Below are 26,278 nucleotides of genomic sequence, written 5' to 3'. Positions count from 1 at the left end.
CCGCCGGCACGACGACGGCCCCCCCATGTGCACTACCTAGTCACAAACCCTATCCCGCCAACTGTTCCATACTGACTAAATTTACACGATATGAGGTACGCTACATGATCATGATTGATTACCGTTCAAATGTGCAGTGTCTTGAAGTCACTACGCCATGATTCCCAACGGCAGCGTACTTTTTTTTGACTCTATATTTCACACATTATGCGTTTGGAAGAGGGCTCATATTGAGAAAATGTTCAGGTAAACAATAAGTATGGTAGAAAAGTAATTTTTCTTCATATCTACCTCCTCTTAAACATCATCCAGGCTGGGGGGCGGGGGGGATTTAGCGGATAAGGCGGAGGAGAAACACTCGACTATATTCAAGAAACACAAAATTATACTATGGAGGGATCCATTATTCATCTGAGATACATTTTTCATTTAAGAGTGGGCTGGATATGAGCAATGATGAATGCATTGCCCAGGATGCAATTTGTATGTAAAATAACAGAAGATTACAGAATATGTTTTAAGTGCAAATGCAGTTTGTTGCCATCTAAGTAGAAAATACAGCCCCACAAAAGAGGAATAAGACCTGAGACCCATGATGGTGCTCATAAAATCACTTAGCCCATAGCTACGACCCTGGCCATTTCTGATGCAGGGTCACAATGAAAGGCCGGATGATGAATGAGGAGACTGGAGTAGATTTCCATTCATATAATAAATGCTATCTCTTGGAACGCGGTTTAAAACGTGGTGGGATAACAGAGCCGACTAACTAAGGTTAATTCAGCTTATATCCAGCTTCACACTTCCATGAAATCCTTGGCAGTGAACACACATTGAGCATTCGCAGACACACCGTTAGATACGTGTCGACGCACAAGTGCACACAAACACAGCACAGTGTCTCCCTGCCTGCCAGGCATCCACGTGTTCCTCTCAGGACTCGCTCTCCCCTCATCAGCTTCACTCCGTGCACACCGTTTCAATTCAGTGCCTCTCAAAGACACACGGAGAGCCTTCCCCTCCATTCAGAGCACACACAAAAAAATTTAATACAACCTCCCTAACACAAGACCTGCCCACCACAGAGCATGTAATACAACTCATTACTGGACACGTAGAGTGCAGAGGGCTGTGATGGGAGAGACAAGCACAGCGGGGGGGGGGGGGGTGAACAGGGGGCCCACCCTCACACCAACATCTCCATTTTTCCTCAGAACCAGCAGAGCTCTAAAACCAGCCTTAATAACTAAAGCAGTCCAATTGATTTTTGGAGGTTCTCTGAAACAAGTGTTGCAGAAGTGGTTGAACTAAAGAGGGAAACTCTGTTTACCTTCTCAGTAAAAGTGCCACGGATGCTACACCAGTTACAACTTCCTTTCTTTTGTTTTGGGGATGACCCAATGCCGATCTCAAATATTGGATCCAAGACAATCAGGGCAATTGATCGGAGACGCACTATTGATGCCAGCTGCAGGGCTTATATTACCTGTATTTTACATAATTGCTCATACTTTAATGCTTCATTTTCTCTCTCCTGTAGGCTGCACTGTGCAGGAACTTGGATGCAAGTACAGTTTACAACAACAGTACTTATCACTTTGTATGGAATATAAACGACCTGCTCAACAAACATGTAGGAAAGCAATATTTTCTCCCTTTTGGAACCAGTTTACTGATTCTAACACAGTGCTAGTTTAGCAGTGAGCTGCTAGCTCCTCTTTCTCTACCAGTGGTCCCTGCAGCAGCAATTCAAACACATGACCAAAGAGTCTTTTCTTCTTTCTCTGTAAACTTTAGTTGTTTTTTTTTTTTAAATGTATTTATTATGAGGCAAACATGGTGTTTCGGTTATTTTTTGCACATTTATTTAAATAAAATACTTCAAATCTGAATGCATCCTTGTTCACAAATCATTCTCTTCCAAACGTCAAAACCAATCAGATAAACTTAAAAGTGCACTGTCATAAAATTGAAATAAATGATTTGGTTTTCAATAGCTGAACACTATTTTTATAGCATACTTCGTTAGATATATATTAATATCGCTACAAATACCGTTTGTTTGTTTTTCACTGGCACCTGAGGTGTTAGCGATATTTTCCTCGGGCACGACCCGCCCTACTCTGCCTCTGATTGGCTCATCGGTCCTCACGCCTAAAGTTAACCAATACCGGCGTATACCCTGGACTACACCACTGCTTATGCCACTCTAGAACTGTGATTGACCCACAAGCAAACTATGTCTAATCAAAAATAGATTGGGGGGAGACTGTATATGTGGGTCATATTGATCCCAGCTCTGTAGTGCCTGGCTCTGGGGTCAGGTTTTTGTATTCTGGTGCGAGGACGCTAGGTTCGGTTTGGTGCACATGGAGGCAGAGAGGGGAAGTAGGTAGAGGGAAGAGAGAGGACGGCAAATTGGCTAATCCACCGCTGCACAAGCCCCTGTGAACCTTCCTTAACCTCGGGGCAATCGCATGACCTGAGGCAAAAGCATTACACGCATTAAAAAGACATGAACTTCAGAGCATTGGAGTTTCAGGCACGCAATCAATGGGGCCACAGGTGCAAACGTTTTCTGCACAGCCAGTGGAATACCCTTCCCCCCCTCCCTCCGAACATCACAGTGGAACCTGTTTTTGCGCCGCGTGTTCATGTTAATGTCAGCGATAATAAAGACCTGCAGCACGAGAAACAATAAAAAATGAGCACGGGCTGGAGACAGCTTTTAGAGATGGGCTGGAAACAGCGTGGGGAGTTGGGGGAGAGAGGGCAGGATGTGAGGAGTCTGTCAACTTCTCCCTGTCTGCTCCAGTGTTTGCTTGCTTCAGACTGAGGGGAGCAAATGGGCCTAATTCACACTGGCTGTGTGAGAGTGTCTCTGCTGTCTAGCAGCGTGAGCGGGAATTAGATCTATGGTTTGTAGCCTTCATCCCTTCCCAGACAGACTTGTTCCGGCTCAGAGGCGCTGCCTAATCCGCACCTCTCTCCCGCTTGCACTCCCGGAAAATGACTTCACACAGCTGCCTCAAATGCCCAACGCAGCAATTCTCATCTGACTGAACTCCCCCGTACTCAAAAAAAAAAAAAAAAAAAACTCAGCAGACCTCCCATAGCTCATTTAACAAACCAATTCCTCCCAAAAACCCACCATCACCCCCTCCTCAGAGATGAAAACAACGAGGAAAACAACTACAGCACCACTTGATATTTTAAGGGCTCTGTTCTCCAGAGAGCTGTCAAAATCAAAAGCGCAGTAAAGGAATTCAAAGAGCAACAATGTGACCAGGCTCTGCTCTGGTGAGGGGTCGGCTTCCAGGTGTGTACAAAGTGTTTCTATCCACATCAGGCACCAGGTCTTCTGGCCCCATCCAGCTCTTCCACGATCCTCTCTCTTCCTGCATCCCACCAAGCAAATAATATGCGAATTAAAATGAATATCTGTTCACGGCGAGAAGTCTGGGAACACAAAGCCAAGAGAGTTCTCACATTAAATGCCAGATCTTGGCCAGGTGGTTTCTACTAGTTGTTGTCAAGGACACAATCAGACTAGATAGACCAGGCTGCAAGAGGACTGCTCCCAGGCACAAGAGGCCGATCCGGGTCATGGAGGGTAACTCCAGATAATGGCAAGGCCACTCTGACAAACACTCCAGCCTTGAGGACAGGAAATGGGAAGAGGTTTCTCTTCTAAACCAAGTGGCTTTCATGTGTTTCATAAAGACTCCATAGAAAAGTCCCAGCTACAATGAAGTACAGCTCCATGCTGATGGTAAACAACATCCAGAGTTCCCCTGGTGCCATTTCTGATCTCTAGATAAAGTTACAATAAGTGGATCTCATGAAGCAAAGCTAAAATACCGGCCTCTACACACTCACACTCTCAGCAGTGGAGTGAAATCCAGGTGCATTTCTTGAGAGCTTCTTGGGCAGCAGTTAAAAACAAGTGATATTACAAGAAAAGGAGAATGATTAAAGCCTAATATGGCATAGTAGAGAAGGGAGAGAGAGGTGATTTATCCCTTCATGGCCTTTTGACACTAAATTAAACTGTTGAGTCCATTCCCCCGTGCCAGCTAGTTATCTTTCCAGGCTAATTTAACACTATAATTTACATTCCATATAAAACACATCCTGATGTGGTGCTGTCAAGGCCGTACATCATTTGTAGAGAGTGCTCCAGTTTCCAGTGAAAAGGACAGAATTAGATCATATTCATGATGCAATTAAACACTTCAGTGGGAATCGATGTAAAACCGATGAGCCCTGAAAACAATGCATATGGCTGAGAACATTAGAACACATTACCTACCCTTGGATCCCTCGCTCTGCAGACGCAATTTAAAACCCCTCCGCCACTCTACCCACCATCTCTCCAGATTCAGAACGCACAGCGATAATAAATGAATTTTTCACAAAATTATTCAACTACTAAATTGCCCATGGTGACTGAGTATCAGATGAAAGTGATGTGAATTATTAAGTGGGGAAACAGTTTGTTCTCACCGTGGATGTAATAATTTGCCAAATGAGGAAAAGAAGGCGGCGCAGGTTACAGGTTACACTCGTGGAAGAGCTCCTAATAAACATCAACGTCGACGTAACAATCTTGAAAACTCTTGTCTGCTGCCTCGGCCTCCAGCTGGGTTGATGGTATCGACCACTTTCCCTTGGGTGGCAGTGTGGGTTTTCTTATGGACACAGACAAGAGCACATTACGAGGCGCTGTTGCACATTCACATGCAAAAACTGGCAAAAGGCCCTGTGGAGCTGGCAAACCACTGCAACAGTCAGCCAACGTTACACCACCTCACCACATTTTACATAATCAGACAGACAGTGCAGCAGACCACACACACACACACACACACAGAGACGCCGCTCCACTCCACATCACATCAACTACCTGACACACTCCTCTCCACAGCCATCAGGCTCACTTTGATTGGCCTAACCACTTATTCAAAATAACTGGAATATTACACAGCAAACTAAAATAGCTAAGTACAAAATTTGAAGTTTTATTTCCTTTCATTTTTTCTTTTCTAGTTCTCCTTTGGGGTTGGGGAAAAAAAAACATGGACGCAAATTAATCCCTGGTTAGCCACGTTTCAGCAGTACACATTATTTGGCAAACACCTTGGTTGGCATCAAATTCAAGGACTTTTCAAGGGATTTTCGAGGACCATTTTCTGCTAATTCAATGACTGAATGTCAATGTAAATAAAACACAGCTTACGATGGGAGAGCAAATTGTAAGAACCGCTTTTCCCACCGCATCAGGACAAGTGATTGTCCTCGGGATTTTGGGCAAGTCAGTCTTTGTCATTTCCTTTGTTCCCAGGACTACATTTACAAATACAGTTATATATATATATATATATATATATACACACACACACATACATATATATACAGAGCATGAAGCAGTAGGTGGCGTCGTAACTTAACTTCTTTCTAGCATAAAATTCAAGCACTTTCAATGACCCATGTCTATTTAGGGTGATTTTCAAAAACTTTCAAGGACCTTGGAAATTTTTATTTTTTATTTTTTAATTTTCATGAGGTCGCTCCGAGTTTTCCCAGACTTCCAAGTCTGTCTACAAATGTTAGTGTATTTTTTTTATTTTTAACACGGATGTTCATGTTTAGAGACCGACTGAGACTGTTGTGCTGCAGAGAGCATGTGCAGTTGATGCAGTCCCAAAACATGGAGGTGCTTCTATTTGTCTGCAAAGGGTCCACGAGCGCCTGATTGGAAATGATCAAATGACGAACTTTACATCATGGATGTCTTTACATCAGACCTCCCGCGGACACATGGACGTAGAAAGTATGACCCAGGCCTTAGCGAACACATTTTCAAAGTTGTTGATAGTAAGAAAGTAGAGAAATACAATATAATTCTGAATTTAAGAGTCATACTGGGGCAAAGTTGCAGCAATTTGTAACAGGTTCTGACAGGATGAGTTGGACTCTCCAACCGAAAGAGTAATTACGCTTAATGGCCCTTTAATCTGTCCATCAGACAGGAGGTGAGTACCCGGGTCAGCATAAAGTGCTCCAGTCGTCACAGTGTGTCAGGGTACAGTCGGAGGGGTGAAGTGCTCCGCGAGGAGTACGAGGGCCGCTGGCCTCAGCACAACATCAGCCTGTGTCCTGCCTCACATACACATACATTAGTCAACACAATCATACACCTACTGACCGCCTCCTGCATAAAAAACGCTTACAACAGGACTCCAGAGCAGAGGCAAGAGAGAAACACGCTCCCTGGACTAATGAGTGAGGCAGAGTGTGAATGCATGCAAGTGGTAATTGATGATGTTTGATGTAATTTGACAAAAAAAATCCTCATCGTCCCAGATTGAATGAGCGATGTGAAGATTTGTGCTGCGGTTAGACTTCTGAACCGTCGTGTCCAGCTGGTGCCCTGGCAGCATGCCGTCGACATTAATCTGTAACTCCTGAGGGATTTCTCCTTCTTTTTTTTTTTTGTTTGGCAGATCTTCACAGATCTAATCTAAAAGGTGAAGCGGAGCCTCGGCTAATTCCAGCTCCAGAAATCCCAGGTCATGTCCTGTACATACCTCAACAGTCACGTGTGTGTGTGTGTGTGTGTGTGAGCTCCCTGCACTCAGACAAAGCCGCAGCAGAGAGCGAGGGGGATTCTGAGCAGAGAGATGGCACAGGGTCAATCCCAACAGTAATAGCAAAGACACAGAGCCCATACCAAAACAAGGGTGAACAAATAGTACCTTTGTACCTAGAATCATTTGTACCCAGCTCAGGCGCCTGGCTATCTCAGAGCCAGGCAGATCGAGCTCCGAGTCCCGGCTATGCATCTGCACTGTATTTGTTATCTTGGACAAGCATTCTCCCTCACTGTTTCCCTGGCCAAATAGAGAGGGGGGAGAAAACGAATCACTCCTAGACCTACTCCTGTTGTTCCCTCGGCTGTCAACACTTCTCACAGACTTCACCCCCGCCTAGCCACATCGATACAGAGAAGTGACTGCCGTTTGCTTTATGATTGCCTTGTTTTATTCTCTCAGCCGGGCTTTTTCTCAGCCCTCACCGCTCTAATCAGACCGCCTTGCCCGGACAACAGAGCCATTGTCTCTTTAAGTGAAAGAGGCAGTGGATCAGTGAATCCCTTTCCATTTTTCCCGCTTTATTAGCCCAGCGGCACACAACTGTTTATACTAGTGGGCATTCTGTGTTTGCGGAGAACAATTACAGTATGACAAATGATCCATCAATGCCATCTATCAGGCAGGGGCTGACAGGAATCCTATAGACAGGGCAGCCATTCGTCCCCCGCTCCCCGTCCTCTGGGGTCCCATGCTTTGGTATCCATGACAACATGCAAGCCACTTGCCACGCTTGCCACTTCACAGTGAGAGATGAGCGCCCGTGAGTGGCTTTGAAAATTAGCCTTTGACACCCCACCCTCCTATCTTACTGTCCGGCCCCTTTGGGGGGCTCCAGGACAATCCTGAGCCTTTTTTTTTTTTTTAAATTCAGGCTCACACAAACACAAAAGGCAGACACAGAGCTAGGTGCTACCATAAACATTACCTCTCTGCGTCTCACTGTGTCAATTTTATAGAGCCTGGGCTATATGATTCTCAACATTAACCTCACAGCTACATTACCTATCCAGCATTGGAAGAGCGAGACGAGCCCCAACACGGCCATCGTCTATAAAATAGGGTGAAAAATAAAAAGGGTGGAATAAGAAAAGAAAGTTTGAGAAGAGCCTGAATGCACATGAGGCGCTGGCACATTAACAGAACGTCTGGCCCCTCCTTCTCGGTTTTCATTAATGTTTGTCTTGAAAAATTATAGAAGCATCCACAAAAAAAACAAAAAGAAACTTGCAAAAGTGCAAAAGAGGGGAGTCCACTAACTTTAAACTGGATAGTACAGGAAATTCTGCCCGATATTTGAGTATATCAGAGGGTTTATACTAGAAACATGCACAAGCAGAATTACTGTATTACCCACGAAGAAGTAGATGTCATGGACTTTGCTGTGGTTCCCCATTTAATGCCCAAACCTCACTGGGGAAATGTTTATGCCATAAACCAGGCTTGGCAGCTGAGGATCACATTACTACTGTGAGAGAAACAAACATAGCTGTGCAAACGCCGTGAACTGTCAGAAGCGCACATTTATGACTCGTGATTAATCATATTTGGAGAAACATTAAAGGGAGGAAACGGGCTCCAGCACCAGGAGGTAAGGGTGTCAAGTGATATAACCCACCACTGACATCAAGCAGAGCCAGCTCGCTCATTGATGTGGCAGCGTCTCATTTTCACCAGTTTGGAAGCAGACAGTTTTGCAGCGCCTTGCGGTTCTTAATTATCTTCCGACTTTGTCTAATTCAATCAACACAACTCAGATCTGGCTGCGAAATGGCACTCACATCCCCTCAAGCTCAGCAAGTCACAAAACACTGAATAAGTGGAACAGTCAAACTGACAAAATGGCATAGCACATGAGAAATAACTGCTATTTTATCTCCCGGGCTGAGACCTCATCCACCACAGAGGGGATGAGGGGAGGCTGAGAGAGCGGCCAATCAGCTTTTTTTTGTTTTAAGTTACAAGGCTGCATTCAGCTGTGGGATGTGGATGTGGGTGGGCGAGTGGGGTGGGGGGGGGGGAATACAGGAGTCAAGTCCTTTGATGACGCTGCAGATGCTACTTTGCTGAGCACTGTGAGGTCACTCAGTCAGCTGAAACTCTTAAGGTCCCATGCTCTGGTACTTCCTGGTGGACCTATAATGTCCAGAGTGTAACATTAAGGAGAGTTTAACAGTGAATACACTACCCATGTTTGTGTATGTGTAAGATAACTTTAAATGGTTTCCTAACCTTAGAATAAAACACTGTACCTTTTATACTCAATCTTTCAAAGCAGCTACATAAAGCGTGCATTTCACATTTAGAAGCAGAAGCTTACGACGCAAAAACAAAGAACATCCTCTCCGGTATGTGAAGGCCACTGCAGTTCACTGACATTTGAGAAATGGGGAGGTGGGGAGGGGGGGTCCTCCAGTTGTTACAATTTGCAGTCTCACTATTAAATGTCACAAAAGCCCTCATTTCCACCGAGTGCTACAGTTTGGTCTGTTACACAATTATTTGCATTTCCATTGACACAAATGTTGCAAAGTTTACGAAAATAACTGATCCATACCATCTCCATTTCTGGCGCCTTTACATTGGGGTACTCAGCAGCGGGGTCCAGCCTTTTAATGACTTTGGATGTATTTAACGCACCAAAGTCACAACAACTATATACACAACACCCCCACACAGACAACGTTAAAGTCTCTATGGTTGCAACTGTTCAAAGTTATTGACATAATAAGTGGGGATGGAGTGGCTGAATCCATCCATCCATCCCCCCCCCTCCCTCCACATCACCACTATTCCCACCCATTCACCTCCCATCTAATTCAAAGGGCCACACCATTATTAGATTGTGACATTATTAGCTCAAATAGCAGTGAGGCCTCGCTGTCATTATAAAGCCTTTACTTTAGCGCTGCTCGCTGCCAAATCTGTTTTGCACTAGCTACAGTCTGCCAAAGCCAACAATGGCAGATTAGTGAAGCCCTTCTCCTGTTGCAGCAGAGGTTAATATAAAGTGACAGGGCTAAGTCTGCTCCGATTAAGTATGCTGGGAGATATTACAGCAGTTTGTTACATCAGATCGTTATTGGATTAAACAGCATGCACAACAATGAAAGTTTAATTTTAATTTTCTGCAGGAATATAAAACAGGCTCTCAGAGCTCTCCTGTCAGAACAAAGGCAGTATTATAATACCTTCTTGTTTTTGTTGCCCCCCCCCTCCTCCCCCTCCTCCCCCTCCTCCCTTTGCCATTACTGGAGTGGCAGACATGAGGCAAAAATGATGGTAAGTGGGGTTGTCAAACCTTTGGATTTTTTCACCCTGAAGTTCATACATTATTTATGAACCGACTAAACTCAACTGCACTTCACAAACCAAGAAATGACAGGTCAAAAGAGAGGTATACAGTAGATACCGAAAGGTATAAGAGCAAATTCATTTTCCTGCCTGCTTCCCTTCCCTTTTCTTTTCTTTTTTTGTTTGCTAAATCTACCGCTGCACCTCGTTGACCACGTATTGTTAGTTCTGTCAGAGGTCAGCGAACCTGACCAATAAGCTGTTATCAATCTTTTCAGAAGTCGTCCATTAGCCCATCCAATTTTTACGAGCCTCTTCTTTATCAGCCGTCTAAATCTGGCAGAAATATGGGCTTTATCAGCCGGGTTCCAACTCTCCCCCTCTTCCCAGAAGGTGATGGCGTGGTGGACCAGGTAGCGTGGACCCGAGGAACGGTTAGAGGAGCAGACGGGGAGGGAGCTGAATCTGCCAGTCTCCTGGGGTATTCCCCACTGTCCCGTTACCTCCCATAAATCTCTGTGCTTTACGATTAGGTACATAAAATGAGTCATAGATCTGGACGGTAAATAAGAGCTTGTCAGTGGGGCTGACGCCAGGCACCGGCTCCTCCTCCACCTCCCTCTCTGCCAGAGAGTCCCTCTGTAACCCAGCCATCAGACTTCTGCTATTGAGCTGGGGCTAAAAAGGCTCCAATAAATAAGCCTGATATTTCCCTCAGGACGTCTACGATGCCACCCTGAAGCATGCTTGCATACTCTGAGCAAACAAAAACGCTTGGGTCTCAGGAACAGGAACTGTCTGGATACTTAGTTTTATTTCTTGTTTTTCCAAATCATCCTCAAAATGGTTTGTGCGCTCGTTGTTTTAATTACACCTCTCAGAAAAGAAGCCAGGAAGTCAATGGATCAATCCATCCCAAGTATATTCAAACTGTATGCTGGACGCCACGACACTGATGTCTTTTAATGGACCTGCAATCCATACTCGCAATTAAGCATGCAAAATCTCCCATTAAGTAACTCCACTTACAGCGTATTTACTCCAGTGCTGTTCGGGTGTTGTGTTTTTTTTATTTTTTTTTTTTTTTTTTTATTTTCTGTCTTCCACAAAGCTGAGAGAGCAGTGGTGAGATGAGCTGAGGGAGGAGTGATGGTCTCCGAATGCACTCACACAATGATGGACACTTCCTCTGCAGCGCCAGCTAATCATTGTTGCCGATTCGTTTACACTGGTCCAAAATGACTCCCTGAATGACCACCTTTGCATATTAAACAGACAAACAGACAATAGGGACACACTGTTGGAGGACATGAGAGCAGCGAAACACAGGCACTGTCATGACAGTCTGGGGAAGAGTAGACTCATAATACTTTATGTACTAATGGGAATTCGCCGGCTGATTGATAGCATATTAAACAGAACAGTGTTACTGCCTATCCACTGCACATTTTGACAAGGCACCTGCATAACTGTTTTCAACATACATCAGCACCTATTCAGCATAACTGTATATGAAGTGCACTGCATCCCCTCTGTAGCAGGAAAACAAAAAAAGAAAAGAAAAGAAAAGAAAAGCAGGCCATCAGGCGAAAGAGGTCTGGAGAGTGGAAGGCAGAGAATGTGCCGTGGCTGGAGGCAGGCAATCAGCTAAGAATTCAAAACCTCACCCAGTTAGTACAGTTCCATAATCACAGAGCGAAGAAGGAAAACAACGCCGATGGCACTGCAGCAAAGATATTCAACAAATTTTCATTAGTGAGCACAAAAATCAGTACTCCTTAGTGAAAGCATTGCTTCTTTTTCGCATAGGTTTGATGCTGGAGAGGGAAGATTAGACGGCGAACAGAGATTTTGTGTCGTGTCTGAAGTCTGACGCGTGTTTTATCATCACTCGTCTCCTGTCGTGAACAAACTGGCTCACCAAACGCGAAGAAAAGGTAAAGCTTCAGTATGTAATTATATTTGAACTTTAAATTGATTTATTATCTATTTGGGTTTCAATTTTTGCTGATTTGCCTCTTTACAAATAAACATGGTCATCGCCATTTATGAGTTTTTGATTTCATCAAAGACTTTTTTCAGGATGCTGCACTCGCAATAAAATCAATTAACGACCAAAGTATTTCCACTGAGCCAAGGAATACATTAGAATTAGTGCAAATAAATGAAGGACACCTACACTGACTCCTCCCTTTCCCAAGCAGGTCACAGACACACTAAAAGATATAGTTCTTCTTTATTTGCAGCAGTGTTGTTTTCATCAACGATGACGATGACGTCATTATTTTTGTTGACGCCCCTTTTTTTCATGACGATAACGAGACGGTGACGAAATGAACATTGATCTTCGATGACGAAAACATGACGAGACGTGTGTGAGTTTTCGTTGACGAGACGGAAATGGATGTAAATGTTAGTGGGTGGTCTGTGAGACGTTCAAAACGCACGACATTTCTGCTCATTGTGCGTTAATCTGTCAATTAAAACCTAAAAATTCCTTGGTGTTCCGCGTTTCAAGACGGGTCAGGTGGGCCAACCTAGAGTCAGTCGCGGCGCATCACCGGCGGAGGAAATTTCATTTTCACAACTTATGTGTGACACTTATGTGTGACACAAAAACCGAGATTAAAGGTTTCTGCCCAACAGCAATTGTTAAGACTATACTTCTTTTCTTTTTTTACTAAAACTAGACTCATACTTTTTGAGTTTTCGTTGACTAAAACTATCTATACATATAGAAATGACTAAAATATGACTAAACTAATAAGCATTTTAGTCCAAAAGACTAAAACTAAGACTAAATCTAGAATGGCTGCCAAAAACAACACTGATTTCCATTTTAAAAACACAAAACACATAATTTTCAATTCAGGCTGTTGTAGGAAGTAGAACCATTTACTTTACCTAAAGTAAATGGTCACAATATTCACTCACATTCACTCACAGTTTCACACAGCACATCCATGTGCAGCGCATCTTCTATCACTCATTTTTAGGGCTGTAAAATTAGTCGACGACTGATTTAGTAGTAGTAATATTCAAATATATTCTGATATTTTCCGGGTTATTATGTATTCATTCAAACTTATTTTGGGCAAAAGTTACATTAAGAGCCTTAAAACTCTATGGCTACGAAAACCATCCATCCATAAATCCATCCATCCATTACAGCTTTATGCTCCACTTGTGGTCTACAGGAGCCAATCCCAGCTGGCATAGGTAGACCCTAGACAGGTCGACAGTCCATCACAGGGTCAACATACAGAGACAAACATTCATACCTACAGTCCAATTAACCTCACGTGCATGTTTTTGGACTGGTAGAATCAGGATCCACACCAGTGACCTTCTCGCTATGAGGCAACAACGCTCGCCACTGCATCACCATGTGACCAAATCCAAGCATTATACAAACAGGTAGCATAATCAAATTACACCAGTAAACAAACACTGGACTATTAAACAAGAAATGAAGCAGAATATTATCTCAGCATGTAATGAAGCCCATATGTTATGTTGTCATTCTGCCTGTATACTATGATTCTAACGTGCTCTGTCACAACAACATGATTTCAGAGGTTCACATTGTTGTTATGACATGCTCATGTGCCATGTCTTTACAGTAATGGAACATCTACTGTCTCTATGTTACAACACTTCAGTCCATTTGCCAGGAGAGCAATTTCCTTTTACAGCCAAATCACTGTGTAGATGCTGTTTTAGTCAAAAGTGGTCAATGTGACATCAATATGCCAATAGGTCACAACGTCAATACACAAATATGTCACGCAGTCAATTCTCAAATAGGTCACAGCATCAATATCAAGCCAATATGTCACCATGTGACATCAATGCATCGACACACAAGTCATCGCACCATAGCATCACAACTTAATATCAGGGTTCAGCATCAATGACTTCAAAAACCTTCACAAATGTTTGGAGGAAATTTGATTGCACTCTATTTCACAGTCCCCCCTCCCAAATTGTTGATACCATTTGTATGCATTGCCTTTATGGTTAACACACTTCAGTACACAACCTTTAATCTCATATCAAACTCTCTTCAGTGAAATTATTCAGTGAAACAAACAATATATCGCTCCGTATTTATATTTAAAAGGTACAGTGTGTTATTTTGGAGCTGAAGATCGCTCCCCTCATTATTCCCTAAGTGTGTTAAAGAACTTATGTAGCCTTCAAACAAAACTCAAAAAGATTGTAAAAACATGGTGGTGACCTGGCTCCTGATATAAACATAAAAGGCTAATTCAAATAAATCATACAATCAGGTTATTAAATAAAAATAAAAAAATAACTATAATCCTATTTAAATTCTTCCAAATTAAAAGAATTGTGCCTAGATTTTACACACTGGGCCTTTAAATCAACTGCTCTCACAAATACTTCTGCTTTGAGGCACTGTTGCTTTTATAATTCATATATTTTAATGTGAGCAATTCCATTTGATGTCCATATTTATCTTTATGGTGTCGTATGTTGAAATATGATGGTTTTCTACAGCATCTCTAAGACTCGTCTTGAAAATGTCACCCAAACACTCCACTGTCTGCAGGTTCTTCAGCGAGATCTTCCCCTGCAGATGGCTCTGGAGTGGGACCACGCAAAGAATATTCTTTCGTCTTTAAGAACCAGATGTGCGCACTGAAGAGGGATTATCTCCTCATAATTCTGCCTTCGTATCAAGTCATAACTAGACGTCGTCAGCAGTTCCAGAGAGGTTCTGAACATTAAGTTTATGGGCTCCTCATTATTTAACATGTTAGGGTCTCCCCACAGCCCAATGAAAATTTGATGGCAGCATTACAGCTAGTTTGCCGGCTCCTCACTCCCACTCACTACTTATGCAGATGTGAGTGGTTAAGAGAAGTCTCTTTGGACACAGGAGAAGACATAATCCACCTTCCTGCTCTGATGTTAATAAATATTCTCCACTGATCTTCCAAAAAGGGCAATATGACCGAGTGTTGCTGTTGCAGAGGATGAAGAGGCCTGCAGTCTCCGGCCTGGACACTGCAGTGGCGCAGTGGTGATCTGAGCGAACAGTTTCCTGTCTCTCCATCTACATAAAGTAAAAAACAAACATTCCTGTAAATAAAGACGACTGTCCAGCAACCGTCTTCCCAGCGACAATGGTATTGACCGTAGTCAGATGCTCCGCTGATTAAAAATTGATCCATTTTGAAAAATCTAATCAACTGAACAGGATTCTTTCATATGTGGGGTGGGGTTGTGTGCATTTTTCTGGGGGGTGGGGGGGCTGAGCAGCTGCTGACACAGAGAGGCAGACCTGTTATTAACCCCTGAACCTCCACGCAGCCCCCTGCACCCAACTCCCCAGTTCACTTCCCCCTGCGCCCCGGGACTAGACACGGCCCAGACGGTTTGAATTATTCAACAGTCTGAGAGAGGCTCCGGCCACTTGGCCTATTAAAGCCTGTGAGTAGAGGCTGGTGGCTCTAATAGCCAGTCCGACGGAGCCCCAGTTCCCAGTGGACAAAAGAAGGGCTGCAAGCGCTGCGCTGCAGGGGATGTGAGAGCGAATTCATCAGGGGGGGTGAGGTCGCGGCAGGTTAATGATGCTGCACGTCTAGACGGAAGCTGGACTCACACCCTGCCCAAAAGGCATTGGGGGATGGGGCTGGGGAGCAATAATATTTTTATCTTTGAAGGAGAGCCAGCACTCCAATATTAGGTCTTGGGGCTTATTTACGAAAGAGCAATATTGTTGACTTTAACCATGATACACAATTGACCTGAGGTTCCCCCCCCCCCTTTAAAAAACAGAGCACAATTAATATCTCCAAAACAACATTTATGACCAGAGCCAGACCTCACATTATATTCTGCTGGCTTACTTTTCATTTAAAGCTACAGTGCGTTGGTGATTGATGGTGTAGTTGTTCTGTCAAGCAACACTATCAGACCTGACTGATAGATATCGTATTGTGATATTATCGGTATCATGGACCATGTATCGTGTATCGTGAGGCGTCCCGTGATCCTCACCCCGAACAACAACAACAACAACAACAAAAATAAATAAGTCCACCGCAGCTTCACGGTTAAATGAATAACAGGTGCATAGACAAATGGATGAACAACTGATGAGTCATTAATTGCAATTGGAAAGAAATGGAATTAGCAAACCACAAAGGCTGGAATACAATAATTCTAGTTTTGATTGTTCAGTGTCAATTTAAAACGCAATCCATATTCTCCTCCTTGCATTGAGTAAAGTAAGTCATATTTTGATGCTATCTTAATCTGGTTTAAAATTCTATACACAGCGTGCACACTAAACTCAAAAAAAAAAAATCACAATTAGGTATTTTCCCCACATCTTTCAGCCCAAGATAAAATTCACCAATAAACAGCAGCTGAACAACATTCATAACAGAGAGATTAAAAGATTGTCTACACAACCCAAACTCTGATTACACAACTCCTTATCATCATTGCACAAACAACCCCAACAGCTGGAGAGGGCCCTCAACTCCAGCATAGTCACTCAGTAATCAGGGCAACTCCCCCAGAGAGACGGGGGAGGAAGCTCAGGACCGTGTGACTCTACATTTGGGAGCAGCTCAGTTGCTATGAGGTCCATCGCCCCGGTGATGATGTGCATCAGCTCAAGTGTCCACGATGGTGTAAACACAGTAGTAAACACGGGCATAAAAAATGACCCCCTGGGTGAAGCACATGTGATCCAGTCAACAAACGGCAGAATACATGATCCTGGCGTCTACCTGGAGGATTCCTAATGGAGAAAGCTCTCAGACAAAAAAGTAATCATTGTTGCACCCGAACACTCAGGCATCACTCACTGAGAGAACAAAAACATAATAAAGTCCAGGCAGAGCAGCAGAGGAAGGTGTTCTTATTATCATCCACTGGAGATTTATGTCTTTGACGGAGGGGGTTTGATACGTCTGATGAAGCAGAATGAACTCAGGTATCATCTGTCCCGGACTGCGCCGCCGGCACAACACATGCTCGTCCCATATTCAGGATCGGATGCAGAGCACATTTACTCTTACTGAGGTCAACGTCGCTGCCAAGACTGAGACAAACCAAGGGCATCCTGTGGAAGCTACACACACACACACACACACACACACACACACTCACAGCCTGGGCCCATTTACACAAATGTAATCCCCAAAGCAAGCCGCACGAGATGATCCCGATGGCCTCATCGCAGCAGCAGAGCTCCAAAACATCCAGAAACAGGTCGGTGTAAGGCATGCGGACACAGGAGCACCTTTAAAACTAAAAAGACATCCATTCACACAGCTGACGACCACATGCACAGCAAAAAAAAATAAATCACACGCCTGCGTATCATAAAGAAACACTGTGTCACGGCCTAAATATTGGTGCTGCATTAATAATCAGTTGGATCATTTCCATATAGTGTCGCGCTGAGATGAAATACTCTGAGGGTAAACATTCCTATGAGGTCTGTGCAGAGCTCCTGCAGGAAAAACCCAGAGGACAAGTAGCCACACTGCATCAATGTCCCCTGGTTTGTCGTAAGAGTTGACCCCCCCGTCCCCGTCCCCCCCGTCCCCCCGCACAACCAAATTTCCCTTCCTTATAGGCAAACTCTTCCTGCTGCACAACAGTATACAGCAGAAGCCGGGAGCAATGTTTAGCTAAACCTGCTGGCCTACGTAGGCAGGGAGAGTCCCCAGAGAGCTGAACAATCAGACAATTTCAAGATCATGAAGCATTAAACCAATCCCGGCAGGGTACACTAATTAAACAGCCGAGCCCGGCACAGCCAACCAATCCCCACAGAGCAATTAAATCCATCCCTTCTAAAACACTGTGGAACCTGTCTGGGGAAAACTGCCGAGGAGTGTGTGTGAGAGAAGGGGTGGTGGTGGGAGGGGGTAATGGGGAGGGGAGAAAAATATCATAAAATTCATCTAGAAAAAAAACGGGGGAAAAAAAAACTATAGAGGGGAATGCATCAGGAGGCTAACAAGGGAAATTGAAAAAGGAGAGACTCAATTCAGCGCTTTGTTCTTTTCTCTCTTCTCCTCCATTAAGATTCAAAATACCAGCTTTTTCTCTCCGCTGAGGAGGCGGGGGAGTATGTGACCACATTTGAATGCAAAAAAAATAGTGACCCTGTTGCGATCAAAAGTTGCATATTTAATTAAGATTACAAGGTCTGGAAAGCACTCGTGAGACCGAGCGGAAGAACAGAACAGCCTCGGGGCCTATATTACACACCGGCAGAGCTGCTAACACAGTTGCAAAGCCTAATCAATACACCGATGCCCTCCACTACGAAAGTAAATGAACAGGTGACAATAGAGGCGTGACATCACGGAGCTTTTCAGGGAACAACAAAACTATATACAGACAGAGGCAGGAGGCAGAGGAGAGATGCTGCTGCTCCTCCTCCAAACCAGTGAATATGTGTTCACATAAATGCTCACATTAATATTTGATAACAAATGAAAAGGGCGATTTTTTTTTTTTTTTTCCCAAAACGTTACAGTCACTAAAGGCAAATTCTCCCCCAGAGAAGCTGGTGTTTTCGCTGATGTTCGGATCCGAGCGGTCAAGTGTGGACAGGGAAACAGACTTGCTCTTTTCTCCCCGCGACTGAGGCGGCGTATAAATCACAGAGCCCAGCTTCATGTCTCCACTTCCTGTTCCTCTCCATTAAAAATGATAAACTGAACCTCTTGAAGCCACTCGCTCGCTTTAGGGTCCCAGTCTGCACCTTCCGTGGTGGAGAAGCGAGAGCGCGCGGTTCAGATTTATTCCATCCCCTCCCATTGTTGGGGATGAATAAGAGAGTAATTAACTGTGTGGGGGTAGCAGCTGCACAAAGACAAGACCGGCTAACACAACAAGCCTGTTCCATCTGCCTCTGCTATAACACACCTTTTGTATTATTTTGATAAATAAGAGCACATCTGCTTAGTAATAACAAATGCTGCTTTAATACTCCAAAGACCACCAAGAGGCCGTCTTTCCCGGGTCTTCTGTCTTCCCACTTAAATGAGGACTAATGGGACTCACAAATGGGTGGCACGCACAAGACGACTATTCCTCCAGCCTGGTAAACACACGCTGAGCTGTGGCACATAATGAGAGCGGAGGAGGTCCCCAAAGACGACCTGGAGAAGGTTAGTGAAGCGATGATCTCGCGAGTGCGGCCCAGGATCGGGAACACGCTGCACACCTTGCTAACACATGCTACAAGACAACCGACGTCAGAACACACCAGGAAACTGTATACAACATCAAAAGTGGACACAGTCTTCCAGGTGCAAGAGGAACCCCCGCTTTGCAGCTTTGTTGATCATGACCATGTCAGACTTCACATGCAACCTATTGGAAAATACTAGTCGTCAATCACACTGGTGTTCAACCAAATGTGCCGTGCTTTAGATCAATGAAGAAGAAACTGAAGAAGACCATGAAACGAGCAACTGAGGCCATTAACTCTGACTGACGTCATAAATCAAGCAAGAACTAGGCTTGTTTTCCCAAAGACTTCCATTCAAACGGAGTTCATTTTCGCCCCCTACTGGATAGTCATTACATTTTTACTTCCTGGTTGGGCTCACCCTGCAAACCAGAAGACCACAACCACTCTATGGAACATGGGCCTGGTACAATAGAGACAAGTGAAGGAGAGAGAGAGACAGAGTGAGTAATGGGCATGGCTCGGGATGCAACTAAGGATTATTTTCATAATCTCGAACCTGGAAATGATGATGTGCTTTCATGATTTCAGAAAATCAGAAAACTTGTTTGAATTCCTTAAAGGAACACTCAAAAGACTTGTGCCCGGTACGCTCACAGTGGCGTCAGACGGTCAAAACAAACCCAGCCAAGGCCGCGGTGAAGAAACGCAGCTCAATATGGACTCGCCAGGTAGGGGAGCGGCTGTCAGCAGGGAGAGAGGACGCAGCTTTATACCCATGCCGATGAGCCATTACCGCTCTCCTCGTGATGCTTCCGCCTGCCTCAGTGCGAGGAAAGAAGAGGCAGCCCTACCACCATGGAGCCATCCTCCTGCAGACTAATGTGTCCCTGAAGTTTTGTTAAAGCTGGTTATTTACTCCTGCAAAGCAATTGCTCCAGCCTAGGGGCAGCAGATCAGAGAAAGCGTTGCTATGAAAAATATGAAGCACTGTCAACTGCCAAGGGGGCGTTCCTGCTCAAACATCGGAGGTACTGCTTTTTTTTGGCACCGCGCTACATAACAGAAGACATTAAAATGGCAAAACCAAGTTGGGTAGTGTTGCAGACAAACAGAGGATAATAAGGCCATTTCTCATTTTTACCTACACTTTGGAACTGACATATAAGGGGTAATGTTTAAATTCTAGCTCTGCAGAATGGGACACCCTTCAAGAGCGAGGAACTTCATCACATAAGCAGATAAAACACATTCAGTTATACTGCTATCCTGGCATATAGACATATGGTAAACAGTCTGTATTTGCATGTATTATAGTCTTGATGACCACTCAAAGCTTCTTTACACATACAGTACATTCACCGATTCAAGGTGCATTTTTCTATCACTCGTCTTTCATCCAGTCACACGCTGCCGGCACAGCGGAGCCGGGAATCAAACCCACAACTTTCCAGTTAAAAGACGGCTCACTACCACCGAGTTACCGTCACGCTATCAACAGCAAAGTCGAGATGTGTCTGAATATTTCTTGGAAATACCAGCAGACCAGTGAAATACAAGAGACTGCAAACATGTTTTGGTGTGGTTAGCTCACATAAAATGCTAACCAATGTTAGCTTTTTAATAGTAACCTAGTACGGCTGCAACTAACAATTATTTTCATCACTGATTCTTTTATAATTAGTATTAAATATTATTAATCGAGAACTTCTTTGGTCTGTAAAATGTCAGAAATCAGTTTAAATCATTTCTTTGTGATATGGAGCAAATAAACCCGGAAATATTCACATTTAAGAAGTTGAAAAATCAAGTTTGAAAAAACACTTGAGTAGTAATCAATTAGTCGATTAATCAAAATAATCGTTGCAGTGTGAGAAACGACTAGCTAGCTCTTAAACTTCCCCTACCCTCTACGTCAACAGGAATTAGGACATCCTATACATGCATGAATGAATGAAGGTGCAAAACTGAGGAGTTGAGCAAAGTAGTAAAGGCAATGGGTGAAATGGGATTGAGCCTAACAGATTTCTAAGCACAGGGATGGGCGTGAGTGTTCGATTATTCGCTTTAATATATTTGTAATATATTAAAAAGATACTAAATAAATCTAATATTTCTTCTACAACGACAAATCTGTGGTTCATCTATTATCACAAGGTGGCAGCAGCAGCAGCAGCAGCAGCAGCATCAAGCATTTAGTCAGCGGACTTTGTGTGCAGAAGCGATGACATTTATGAGGGTCCTTGAATGCATCTTGTAAATGTGTAGATCCTGCATAAGTGATGAATTTACCAGGGTCTTTGAAACATCTCTGTGAACCCTGCATCACTTTATGGAGTTTAGAACATTCAAATATACAAATAATACTGCTAAATATTACCTAGTATCCAATAGCATTAAATCATGGGTTTCCAAATGATTTCTACTGGTATACGTTTTGGTTTTATTCCACCAGATGTTAGTGAGGTTCTCACACTTAAAAGCAACATCAGTGTCCCTGTGAGAAAAAAAATAATACTGTGAATAATTTTTCTTTCTTTTTACAGAAAGTAGCTGCTGTGAACGCAGCTCAGTAGAAGGACTGAGGACATGTGATCTCGCCCTCCCTCTGATCCACCATTATCATACATTATCACTGTCCTCACTGCTTCTAAAGCAGGAACTCCACTTAAAGAATTCCAATTCGTCAGCTAACAAAATGGCACATGCAAAATAAAAAATGAATTTGTGCCTAAAAGGAATTAAAATATCAAATTTCGGAGAGACACCTGTACAATACATGTTTTTATTTGTAAACTAACAACTAAACCTGCATGAGCATTGAATATTACAGTATTTAGGACATTCAAAGTATACAGTCAAAGACAAAGACAATAACTCATCACTGTGGCGCTGATCAAACAGCAGCACAAACAGCAATCTGCAAACATGAGCACAACCACGGCAAAATGATTGGATAGGTATGGAAATCTGCTGGAAGGAAGGTCAAAGTGATTAAGCTGACATTAATGACAGGCCTGGTCTTCCTGTGAGAACGTTCACCGTAGCTGTCTCTAAACCCATTTGTCATTCTGCTTCCAACGCTGAGGCGTTCGCTTTGAAGTCTCTACCACTAATGCTACACGCAGAGGTTAAACAGCTTAATGCTGAAGTCTGTTTCGCTCCTCTCACTCTCTAATGTTCGCTGCGTTTTTACACCGCGGTGTTACGGCTCCTGGATTTCACATCTCAATTTGGCCCAGATAGTCTTGTAAAGGCTCCCCTCTTTCTTATTTGCTTTGTTGTAACTGTCAAAAGGAAGAGAGAGGTAACCCCGAGGATACGGGACCGTGACAGACACGTCCCACCCATCCATTCACACAAGCGCTAATAATGAAAGCACGAAAGCAGAGATGTTTATATGAGAGGCGCATGTGACTTAACACCACGGCTGATTATGATGATGTGGCAGCTTTTACGTTTTTAAACATAGCACGTAAATCTGCAGCGGACTTAAAAGGACGTGACAGTGACGACATATAGCACAAACTGCCGAGTGGATCCCGTTATATCTATTGCGGTGTGTGAATGAAATGATACAGTCATTATGATAAATAACAGGAGGCGTGAGGCACTCTGGACCGACTTTACTCTCCACTACAATGAGATTATACTGATGCATGTGACATTAACAATATCAGCAGCACACAAACAAACACACGCAAGCATGAATGGAACAGAGACAGACACTGATTCTTCACAGGCAATTTGAGATTGCATGGTTGGTGTGTGTGTGTGTGTGTGTGTGTGTGTAGGATCTAGAGATACTGGCAAACAGCACAGGCTGGCAGTGGAGGCAGCCAGGCTCACAGGCTGCAAAGCAATTTCACTGTTTGGCAATACTGTTGTCTGTGTCTGTGGATTAGAGCTGACACCAGAGCAACTGAGTCATGCTAAATGTAGTACAATCACAAAGCTTTTGTTCCTGATCTTAGAACCTCGCCGCCTTTTACATTCATGGAAGAGAGTGTGGAAACAAGGCAACAAATAAGCGGCGCTTTATTCCGCCATATGAGCGCAGCGTTGCAAAGGCTACCAAAAAACAAAAGAGGGATTTAAGTAGCTGGTGGTAAAGGCACGGTGCCCAACTTTTCCAAACACTCACAAGTCTCTTTGGTCTGCTTTGATAATATGCTAATCCCTTTTCTTTGTGTGTACATAAAGGATATTTGGAACAAATGAGCGACAGGGGAATTAAATATAACATTAAACTGCATTTCCACCTGGTTTAACCACACCTTTCTGATCACCTGGCTCTGCACAGACGCAGCGATCTCTCTCCAGGTACTGTATTGGCCCAGAGTTGTCTTTGGGCCTGGCAGGACCTGGCAGGACAAACCCTGACCCGTCCTTTTCATGCTCGCCCACGGAAATGCCATCTGGCTGGTGTGAATGATTACCACAGCATCGGCCAGGTGACCTGCAGCCAGCAGGAACCAAGGTCACTCCACCTCAGCGCTTCGCACTTTCCCTGCCCTCTTTTCATCAGCCTGCAGGTGAATTATTCATCCTGTTCAACTCGGAGCCACAAATCCACAGCAACAAACACTGAAACCGCACACTCTAGTCTCCTGATATAACAACTTGTAATGAGAAAATAAACGTTCCGGTGTTAACTGCTGAAATAAATAGCTCATGGGTGTCCTCAGATATAGTATGAGTGGTTTTCTATATACGGGCTTAGGTGGTGAAGCAGCTGTAATGATTCAACGCTGGCAGAGACTGGCTCCAACCATGACTGAATGAGAAATAAGTGAATTAATTGATTTCAGACACATGTAGCAGAGGGTGTCACATTTAAGCTCCACACATGTTTGCAACCAGCAGCTTGTGAGAATATTTACCAGAGGCGCTGTCAATAGGATAATGTGATCAGATCCGCGCGAAGCCGTGTGAAATAGTAATCAGTTTCAGTGTCAAACAAACTCAATTTCAGAGGAGAGCCGGAGAATTTTGAACACAGACGCCGTCTTCGTCACATGCGTGAGTCCATAGTGTCAAATGTGTAAAGTGATGAGCATCAAAACAGAGCTCTGAATGTAGTCCAGGTCGATCTGTGATGGGTGAGCAGCCAATGGCCAAATTATGATGCTGAATTTATTTCCATACATTTAGCTGTTTTTTTATTTATATGATAAAATAAAAAATCCCGTGTGTCACAGTTATTCCCAGAAACTGAAAATATTGTCCATAAAAATTGGATTTTCATCGCAGCCAGAACAGGCAAAGCAGACAGAGGAAGATTACAATACAAATGACCGAAGACATCCTTTCTGCTACATGAGGGCACACTAGCAATACTAAATGAATCTATTAAATAATCGATTTTGATAATCGATTAATCGGTTTGATTCAAAATCTGATCATTTTTACTCCATATATTAAAACTTCAATCATCATTTCCAGGTTTGAGAAACACTGATCGACATCTTTCAAACTACCCTGTTAGTTTCAAACTAACCAGAAGTGACAAATCTGTGTCGACCAATCAACTGTGCGCAGTGTGTCTGGCTCCGCCCCTTTAGGTGCCACGCCATCGTGCCAGGTAACCCGACAGAAGGACGTTACTTTGGTACCCGTCACAACTTTTGACAGCCGAAACGCAGATATTTTGCATCATGTACCAACTTAACCGAACTGCACTGCTTGGTAGAAATGGGTCAAACTGATCCATTAGACAGGAAAATAAAGGATTTAAAGGAACAAACACATTAATAACAACATCAGTGGCTGTGTAATAATTAGACACTGGCGACTGCTCTTTTTTAATGTTGATAAATGAAACATTATTATCAGTATCAAACCACTACATTCCTGTTCATGACACTAGGTAATGACTCAGCCAGTTCAGAGCTGGAGCTCCCAGGTTAGTCCGTCACGTTTAATGGAAAACCTTGAACGCACACATCTATCAGAAATGTTACACGGTCCAGTGGAGCCGGGCTGAATCCGAATGGGAGCCTGCAGAGAGGATGCCACATAAAGCCGCATCAGCGACAACAATAGCCCCCTTCCCTCCCTCTCAGCCTGCATGAGACCGAGGTCCAGAGCTGGACAGTACTTCGAGACGAGCGAGAGCCACCAGATCTGATTTCTCCTCCTCCTCCTCCTCCTCCTCCTCCTCCTCCGTAGGCTTTTCCGAGGAGCCCAGGCTGCCATGCTCCTGTCATTTCTCATGTTACAGAACATCAGTCAGGCAGCAGAGACAGTGCCCTTGCGCCGGCCGAGGCTGATTTACAAACATTAGCGGGGAATACAATTACACAGACGCCCCCCTCCTCTGCTCGGCTCTGCTCTGTCGGCCGAGCAGGAGCAGCCTTCTGCGGCTTCAGCAGGCGTTCCAAACCTTATTTCAACATGCTTGCTTTCAGGAGCATAACCGCGCAGCCTTGGCTGTCAGCGTTGGGCTTCACAAACACAACTTTCTGCACGTGAAGCTTCAGGCTATATAATGTGACATGCTCACCAGCCACTTTATTAGGTACAGATGTTTAATTGCTCCTTATTGAAAACATCTCATCAGCAACCACACGGCAGCAGCTAGAAAAGCTATTTTAGAATGGGGCAAGAAAGTTGACACACAACCATCTCTAGAACAATAGTCCAAATTAAAGAAAATATCCAGTGAACGCCACTTGCCGGAGGTCAGATGAGAATGGCCAGACTGGTTCTAAATAGTGACTCAAATAAGCACTTGTTACAAGTAAGATACACGTGGAACCTTGAAGCAGCAGGGGGCTTCAGCAAGAGCACGGAGACTACGGAGACAGTTACGAACAGGAATTGGCAGATAATTCTGGATTTCTGCTGTACATTTTGAACGGTAGGGTCAGAATTTGGACATGAAAGCATGGATCCATTCTGCCTTGTGTCAGCTGTGCAGGCTGCTGCTGCTGGTGGAGGTGTTTTCTTGACACACTTTTTAGAACCAACTGAGCATTGTTTGTGTACTGACCATGTCCATCGCTTTATGACCACAGTGTCCTGTCTTCTGAAGACTACTTCCACAAAAAAAGCTCAAATTTACCCCAAAACTAGTTCCTTCAACTTGATGACAGTGAGTGTACTGTCACTCAAATGGCCTCCACACACAGTC

At 43.9% G+C, this 26,278-nt stretch overlaps 1 protein-coding gene across 2 annotated transcripts in view; it reads right to left on the bottom strand.

The window, feature by feature from the left end:
• The window catches only part of cux2b (cut-like homeobox 2b), a 101,411-nt gene that overhangs the window by 73,789 nt on the left and 1,344 nt on the right, over nucleotides 1-26,278 (bottom strand). The gene's annotated exons all lie outside the window — the stretch shown is intronic.

The sequence above is a fragment of the Solea solea genome, chromosome 8 (genome assembly GCF_958295425.1).
Source record: "Solea solea chromosome 8, fSolSol10.1, whole genome shotgun sequence".
Classification (NCBI taxonomy): Eukaryota; Metazoa; Chordata; class Actinopteri; order Pleuronectiformes; family Soleidae; genus Solea; species Solea solea.
This window is presented reverse-complemented; position numbering and strand designations above follow the sequence as displayed.